Raw genomic sequence first — 8,190 nt, 5'->3', positions numbered from 1 at the left:
TAGCTTGTGGTCTGTGGTCTTATTTTTCCCTGGCTATTAATGATGTTAAAAATCTGTTCACATGCCAGTTGTATTTCCTCTCATATAAAATTCCTGTTTTCTTTTTAAACTATCATTATATTAAGCTGATCTTTTTGGTTTTTAGATGTTCCAGATATTATTATTTTATCTGTTATTTCATTGTAAAGGTTTCTACCTTTTTATTTTCTTGTGACTTATTTTGAAAAATAGAAGTTAATTTTCATGGAATAAAATTTATCATTATTTTCTTTTATGTTTTGTATCTTCTACTATCCCAAATTTAAAAAACATTCTCATATATTATCTTCTAGACATTTCATAGGATGTTTTGTTCATTTCCTTTTAATACATTTGAAACTGATTTTTTTTAAATGGTGTAAGCTAATCTAATTTCATTTTTTCCCATATGGATAAACCAACTATTCTAGGACCATTAATTGATGACTCTGTGCTTTCCACCAATCTGCAATGCCAGCTCTGGTGCAAAGAGTTTCCATATACCAGAACTCCATTTTTTGCCCATTGGTGTGACCACTTATCCCTGTGACAATACCATACCTTCTTTATTCCTATGGCCTTATAATAAGTAATGGTATTTGAAAGGCAACCCCCTCTACTTCTTCTTCTCCTTTAAGAGTGTTTTGGTTTCTCTTGGATCTTTGTACTCCCATATAAATTTTAGGATCAGTTGTCAATCTAACAACCAACCAACCAAAAACAATCCATTTGCAATTCTGATTGAATTGTACAGAATTCAGAGTATGAATTCATGGATTTTTGATTAATTGGAATCTTCATAATATTAGATCTTCCAATTCATAAGCATTGTGTATCGCACCATTCATTTCAGTCTTCTTTAGTGTTCATTATTAAGGTTTTATAATTTTCTTAATAAAGGTCTTCATTCCTAGGTATTTTCTATTTTTAAGCTATTATAAATGATAGCCTTTTTAAATTTAATTTGATATCTATTTGTTTATGTACAGAAATGTGATGAATTTTTATATATAAATTTTATACCAGAAAGCTTGTTAAATTCTCTTAATAATTCTAATAATTTATCAGTAGCTTCTCTTAGATTTTCTATGTTCACAACCACATAATCTATAAAGAATTTCTTCCTTCTCAATCCGTGTATTTTTAATTCCTTTTTTCTTGCCTTACTGGGCAAGAAATTAGAATATTCTAGAATATTCAATATTCAATGTTGAAGAGAAGTGGATAAAGCAGTCACCCTTATCTTGTTTTTAATCTTAAAGAGAATCCTTCAGTATCTCACCTCTAGGTATATGTTGGCTGAAGAATTGCTGTACACATGTTTTATCAGCTTAAAGAAAATCTTTTATTGTTCGTTTATTAAGGGCTTTTATAAGTAGACACTGAATTTTAAAAATGCTTTTTGGCAGCTATTGAAATAATCATGTCTCTTTTCCTTTAAACAATTCATGTGAGGAAATATATAACTGGACTGCTTTAATGTTAAACAAACTTTGCATCCTAAAATAAAACCAACTTGGTCACATACCCATCTTATACACTGTTGGATGTGGTCTGGTGACATTTTGCTTAAGAATTTTGCATCTATTTCTGTGCATGAGATTGGCCTGATAAATTTGATGTCAAGATAATTCCAGCTGCAATAAATGAGGTAAGGAGTATTCCCTAGTCAGGAAGGAAGAAAGTTTCCTCTACTCTTCAAGGTTCTTCTGGCTGGTCTAAGAATTAAATTGACCCGAGACATATTAGTGAGAGAAAACCAAACAAAAGTTTAATAACATGTATATATGGGAGAGATTCAGGATAACTGAGTAACTCACCAAAATGGCTAAAACCCTCATCTTAAATACCATCTGCAGCCAAAGAAAAAAGAGAATGTTGGGAGTAGTGGTTTGGGACTTCAAAGGAGAGAAAGGCAATTCACAAGGAGATGGAAAAGCAAATGCTTGCTGGGCCAGGCAGAAACAATGCGACACAGAAATTTTAACAAGCAGACTTTGCTAGGTTCCTCCCTGTCTACCATACCTGGTTCATACCATAGTTATCTATTGTGCTAGCTCCCTTCCTGGAACAAGTCCTCCATCTACATTCTTTTAGTCAGTTAGAGGAAAGGTCAAAGATTCTTCCTGAGTCTTTGGACCTTAAAAATAAGCAACCTAGGGCTTTCCTAGTGGCACAGTGGTTAAGAATCCACCTGCCAACGCAGGGGACACGGGTTTGATCCCTGGTCCAGGAAGATCCCACATGCTACGGAGCAGCTAAGCCCGTGCGCCACAACTAGCAAGCCTGCACTCTAGAGCCCATGAACCACAACTATTGAGCCCACGTGCCACAACTCCTGAAGCCCACACGCCTAGAGCCCGTGTTCTGTAACAAGAGAAGGCACTGCAATGAGAAACCCATGCACTGGAACGGAGAGTAGCCCCTGCTTGCAGCAACTAGAGAAAGCCCGCACGCAGCAACGAAGACCCAACGCACCCAAAAATAAATAAATAAAATAAATTTATTTAAAAAAAAATCAGCCTAACTTAACCCTCATGCTAAAGAGACACATTTTGGTCTCTTTTGCTCCCCTATACCCTCTTTTTCTATTACCAAACATAGTTTGTGTAGGACTGAAATTAATTTATCCTTGAATGTTTTATAGCACGTATTGGTAAATTGTTCTTGGCCTGGAGGTTTATTTGTAGATTTTTCATTACTGTCTTTATTTCCAGTAGTTTTCAAGTATCTTCTTCATTCAATATTGGTAAGTAATTATTTTTCTAGAAATGCATCCATTTCATTGAAGTTTAAAAATGTACTGATATTAAGTTGTTCATAATGTTGCTCTTCATCTTTTTGTGTCTGAAACTTCTGTTATTGTGTCCCTTTATTAATTCATACTAGAGTTTATGTCCTCTTTTTTTTTTTCTTGGTCAGTTTCACTAGCAGTTTACCTAAAGTTTATAAACTTTTACCCTTGTGGACCTTGTCTGTTTTATCTTTCTTTTATATATCATTAACATTTTGTCATTATTTTTTTCCTTCTACTGTCTTTTTTATCTTATTTTTATAACTTCTTAGGATGGATGCTCTACTCATTAATTTTCAGCCTTTAAAAAAAATTGTAACAGACAAGCATTTTAAACTACAAACTTTCCTCTAATGATGTTCCAAATGCATCGTACATGTTTTGGTACATGATTCTTTTATTATTCTCTAATTCTAAATATTTTCTAACTTCCCTTATTAGCTCCTCTTTGAACTATTGGTTAGATTATCAACTATTTGTAATTTTTCAAGTTTCTTTTTGTGACAGTTTCTAGCTTAATTACACTGTGGCCTGAGACTGTGGTCTACATTTTGAGAAAATCCAGTTTTAAGAAAAATTTGAGACCAATTTCATGGGCCATACATAGGTTGTCATTTTTTACATGACCCAGGAGTACTTGAAAAGAATGCTTTACCTCAAACTTTTAAATAGTGTTGCTCAAAATCTCTGTATCTTTAATTCCAGTTCTAGGACCTAGTCTGCCGTGTCCCTGGAAAAGGCAGGTGATTCATGAAGTTTTGAACTGGGTCTTTGTGGTGTTCAATCTTTGCTCTGGACAGTGCGCTCACCAGAGGGCAGGGTAACCTCTGGTCCAAAGAGATGGTGCTGACTTTGTCTTTCAGACCTGAGATCTTCAATGAGGACAGCCAACCACACAGAGGTAAGAGAGTTTATTTCCAAGGTTTCTCCAACTTCCAAGAACATCAGCTCACACTCTTTGTGGCATTTCTTACCCTGTATATTCTAACTCTGGCTGACAATTTCATCATTGTGACTGTAATCCGCATTGACCATTACCTCCACACCCCCATGTACTTCTTTCTAAGTGTCCTCTCCTATCAGACACTTTCTACTCTCTGGTCATCATCCCTCGCATGCTTTCCAGCCTTGTAGGTCTGAGCCAATCCACTTCCCTGGAGGGCTGTGGGACTCAGCTTTTTTTCTTCCTTGGCTTTGCCATCACCAACTGCCTCCTATTGGCAATAAGGGGGTATGCTTGCTATGTGGCCATCTGCCATTTTATTACTCGATCATCATGAACTGGAGGGTCTGTGCCAGGCTGGCATCCTCAGTCTGTGCCACGGGGTTCTCACTCTTGCTGGTTCAGGCTGTGGCCATTTTCAGACTGCCCTTTTGCAAGGCACTGATTGAGCATTTTTTCTGCGATGTTCAACCTGTGTTGGACCTGGCCTGTGCTACTGCAATCATCAATGATATCCTGACCTTAATTATCAGGCTCTTGGTCATTACAGGCCCTGCAACCTTCCTCTTCATCTCCTACATCCTCATTATTTCCACCATTCTCAAGATAGCCTCAGCTGAGGGCCGGAAGAAGACCTTTGCCATCTGTGCCTCCTACCTCACTGTGGTCATTGTCCTCTACGGCTGTGCCTCCACCCCCTACCCCAAGCCCAAGTCAGAGAACACGAAGGATGATCTCAGTGACCTACACTGTCATCACACCTTTACTAAACCCTGTTGTGTGTAGTCTAAGAAACAAAGAAGTCCAGGATGCTCTGTGGAGAGTGGCGGGTAGGAAATCCCTTTCCTAAGATGAAATCCCTACCCAAACAGGTATGCATGCCTTCCAGGAGGAAGCCTATATAGGTAAAGTTACAGAACCAAGATTTCAAATGATTAGTGAAGTCTCATACATCACGGCCAGGGCAAAAGTGGAGCCGGGGTCTAGCCTCTAATAATTGATTTTCACTTCCTCAACCTTTTGTTAACATAAATAAAAGCAAAAGTCACTCAAAGACACCCATGGGCCGTATTCCAGTAGATAATTACAAGGTCAGAATGTGATCTAGTGTTTATCTCATGCTTAAAGTGACCAGTCCACTTTTTAATGTGGTATAAACTGCATTTAAATTGTAGTTTAACGCCACTCCATTGAATCCTCTTTTAACATAAATTGGATGCTTGAACAAGTGGTCACTAGGGAGGATATTGCGTAGAAATCTAAGTGCCTTGTGCTTTAATAAGATAAGCAAAGCAAAAATATAGATATCTTTTAGGAAATGGGTTTTCAGTGAGCTAAAATCCTTCTAGAGAGAATATTTCCAAACATGTGGGACTTCAAAGGAAAGGGAACCATGGGGTGGGAAGTGAGAGGGTTAATTGGAGAGAACTCCTAACTGCATATGACGGGCATGCGGCGCACATGACTTGGTCTGATGCTTCGCTTCTTCTGGCTAGAGATGAGCCACATAAAGAAGTCCTTGTGGGGCGGAAAGAAGGGTCTCCCTCATGGACAGGATGCACAGCAGGCTCAGAGGAAGAGAAGACTAACAGCTCAGGGAGCAAACTGCTGAAAGAATGCTGTGAAATTGGCTGAAAAGAAAGAAAAGTTAGAAGCAGATCCAAATTGGAGCTTCCTGTGGTAGGAGAGCAAGAGAAGCCAGAAGTACAAGGGGAGGGTCAGGAGGAGCCAAAGAGAGTTTAGAAAAGGTCCTTCAGGTTGGGTCCTCTCCTGCCCTTTATAAGCTAAGTCACAAAGGCAAAGAAAGAGAATTAAACAGAAATATGAAAAGAGTCAGCATAACACCTTTCTGATAAATTAGGTAATTTCATTAGTCCTGAAAATCTGAAAAGAGTTGACAGTAAAGGATTTTGACATGAAAACTTCCATAAAATTAAAGCAACTGAGTTAGAAATGGAATAATAAAAGGCAATTTACTGCTCCTCACCTTAAAAATATAAAAAAGAATCAGGGTGAACTTTAGACTCAATTTGTGACATAAGATAGGTGTTGAATCAAACTATAATGATCAAAATTGATAATTACTGAGCAAATAAAAATTATTATACTGATCTATTTATTAAAAGATACATAAGATACACATGAGTACACAGTATTCTCATTATAAAATATTTTTGAAATATAAAAATATCAAAATCTCTAAAATGATCGTGCATTTTATAGGCTATGCATGCAAGCACATAAAAATCTAACTTTAAAATGGTTCTGCAGTTCAGTCTACTTTGTAATTCTGATCTCCCAATCTGCCTTACAGAAAAAAGTCATCTAGTCCTTTTCATGTAAACTGGGGCAATTTAGTAATTAAGTCATTTTATGAGTAAACAATGAAATTCAAGGTCCTGCTCCTGCCCTTTCTTTCCCATTATCCTCTGGGTGAATCAAGTTCTGGTGCAGGTGAGACAGGCTGGACCTGGGACCTGGGACCCTTTGTTGCAGTGCTTGCACCTGGACAAAACTCTCCTCCAGCAACAGAATACAAAGAAACTATAAGGGCCTAAAAATAACTGCACACATGACAGTCAGGCAATTACGAACAGTAAGATACAAAACGACTGGGACTTCCCTGGGGGTGCAGTGGTTAAGAATCCACCCGCCAATGCAGGGGACATGTGTTCGAGCCCTGGTCTGGGAAGATCCCACATGCTGCAGAGCAAATAAGCCCGTGCACTACAACTACTGAGCCTGTGCTCTAGAGCCCGTGAGCCACAACTACTGAGCCCATGTGCCACAACTACTGAAGCCCCCGCACCTAGAGCCCGTGCTCTGCAACAAGAGAAGCCACCAAAATGAGAAGCCAGCGCACCGCAATGAAGAGTTGCCCCTTGCTGCAACTAGAGAAAGTCCGTGTACAGCAATGAAGACCCAACGCAGCCAAAAATAAATAATATAAATAAAAATAAATTCATAAAAAGAAAGATACAAAACAACCAAAATCCCAACTTCCACTTCTGAGGTGTCAAGCAAAAGCAGGGTACTGCACATGATCCCTGCACAAAGCACCACCAAGGAGGTGCGAAGACCACCTAAGCCACCCCTCTGGCTTGACCCAAGGGTCCACCCCTACCCTCACCCCATTTAAGGGACCAGCTCACCCCCACTCAGGAGCGAGCAAGGGAACCTGCTACTTGCTTTCACTCCCTTGTGCCACAACACAAGTCCCAATAAAGCCTTGCGTGAATTTCTAGTTTGACCTCTTATCAATTTCTATTGATTAAGGAGTCCAAGAACCCTGGGTTGGTAACAAAGCCTTCTAGTTTTCTTAGCGTGGAGGAAGAGGAACTTGATCCATGGTCACTTCCACCTGTCCATGTTGGATTTCTATGTAAATACATGACTTCCGTGGTCATCCTTGTTATCTATCTATGTGATGACTCTGGTCTTATCATGCTCTTTAATCAATGTGGTTCCTGCACTTCATCTTCCTTGTGACTACTCTAGGTCTACTGGCCCTTTCTCAACCACTGCTTGAGGGCAATTGGACATTCAGTTGCACCCTTGACCCTATAATGGAGTAAATAAGACACAGTGGGGTGTCACCAAGACATCCACTTGGATGTATCACTCAACTGTTTCTGCTCCACCAGGATTCACGTGTTTTCTGAGGCTGGGAAGTGAGGGACATATATCCCTTCTGCTTTATTAGTTGCCACCCGTCCTTCCTTACAGCAGGGTAAACCTGGTATCTGCTGGTAGATCTAAGAGTGGGCCTTCCCCAATATCCAACTAGCTCCAGTGTTATCTTCTTCACAAAGCTGGATACCTTTATTTTATTTTGGCAGAAAAACCTAAATTATTCCTAACTCTGTAGTAGTTTACATTATACATTTCACATACAAAATACTTTTAGTGCTTAGACTTTTGATATGCAAAATGATTCTTTGTAAACTAAATGTAGCTTTCCTCTCTAGAAAAGTTTGCTAAAGTTAAAAACTATTTCATCTTTTAAGACAAATGTTTTAGTTATGTGTTAAAAAAAATCTTTATGAAATTCAATAGGCCTTTTTTTTCTGGATTCTTTTGGGCTTACCCTTCCCTGGGGCAAATGAAAGTCCTCTGAAACAATGTGAAATATGGAAATAATGTAGAATTTTTATTCTGTTGCATTTATTTAATGTGTCAACAACATTAATTATCATAGATTTTAAAAAATGTTTTATTATCTAATACAGATAGTTACCTGCCATTATTCTTCTTCAGAATATTTTTAGGTGTTTTGCCTATTTAAATTTTTCGTATAAATTTTAGAAGCAGCTTATTTAACTTACACCCCTCCCCAACACACACACATACTCAGCACAGTTACATACATACAAGCGAGCCAAACTCTGGTATTATTTTATTGAAATCCTACTGCATTTATTAACTAATTTATGAA

General features: G+C 38.3%; 1 pseudogene; it reads left to right on the top strand.

Annotated features, from left to right (window-relative positions):
- The first annotated feature begins 2,743 nt into the window (after positions 1-2,743).
- LOC149750597 (olfactory receptor 10J1-like) lies at positions 2,744-6,983 on the top strand (annotated as a pseudogene).
- The last annotated feature ends 1,207 nt before the right edge of the window (positions 6,984-8,190 follow it).

The sequence above is a fragment of the Delphinapterus leucas genome, chromosome 1, assembly GCF_059928025.1.
Source record: "Delphinapterus leucas isolate spDelLeu-1000000601 "Yukka" chromosome 1, BTC_Dleu_Yukka2, whole genome shotgun sequence".
Lineage (NCBI taxonomy): Eukaryota > Metazoa > Chordata > Mammalia > Artiodactyla > Monodontidae > Delphinapterus > Delphinapterus leucas.
This window is presented reverse-complemented; position numbering and strand designations above follow the sequence as displayed.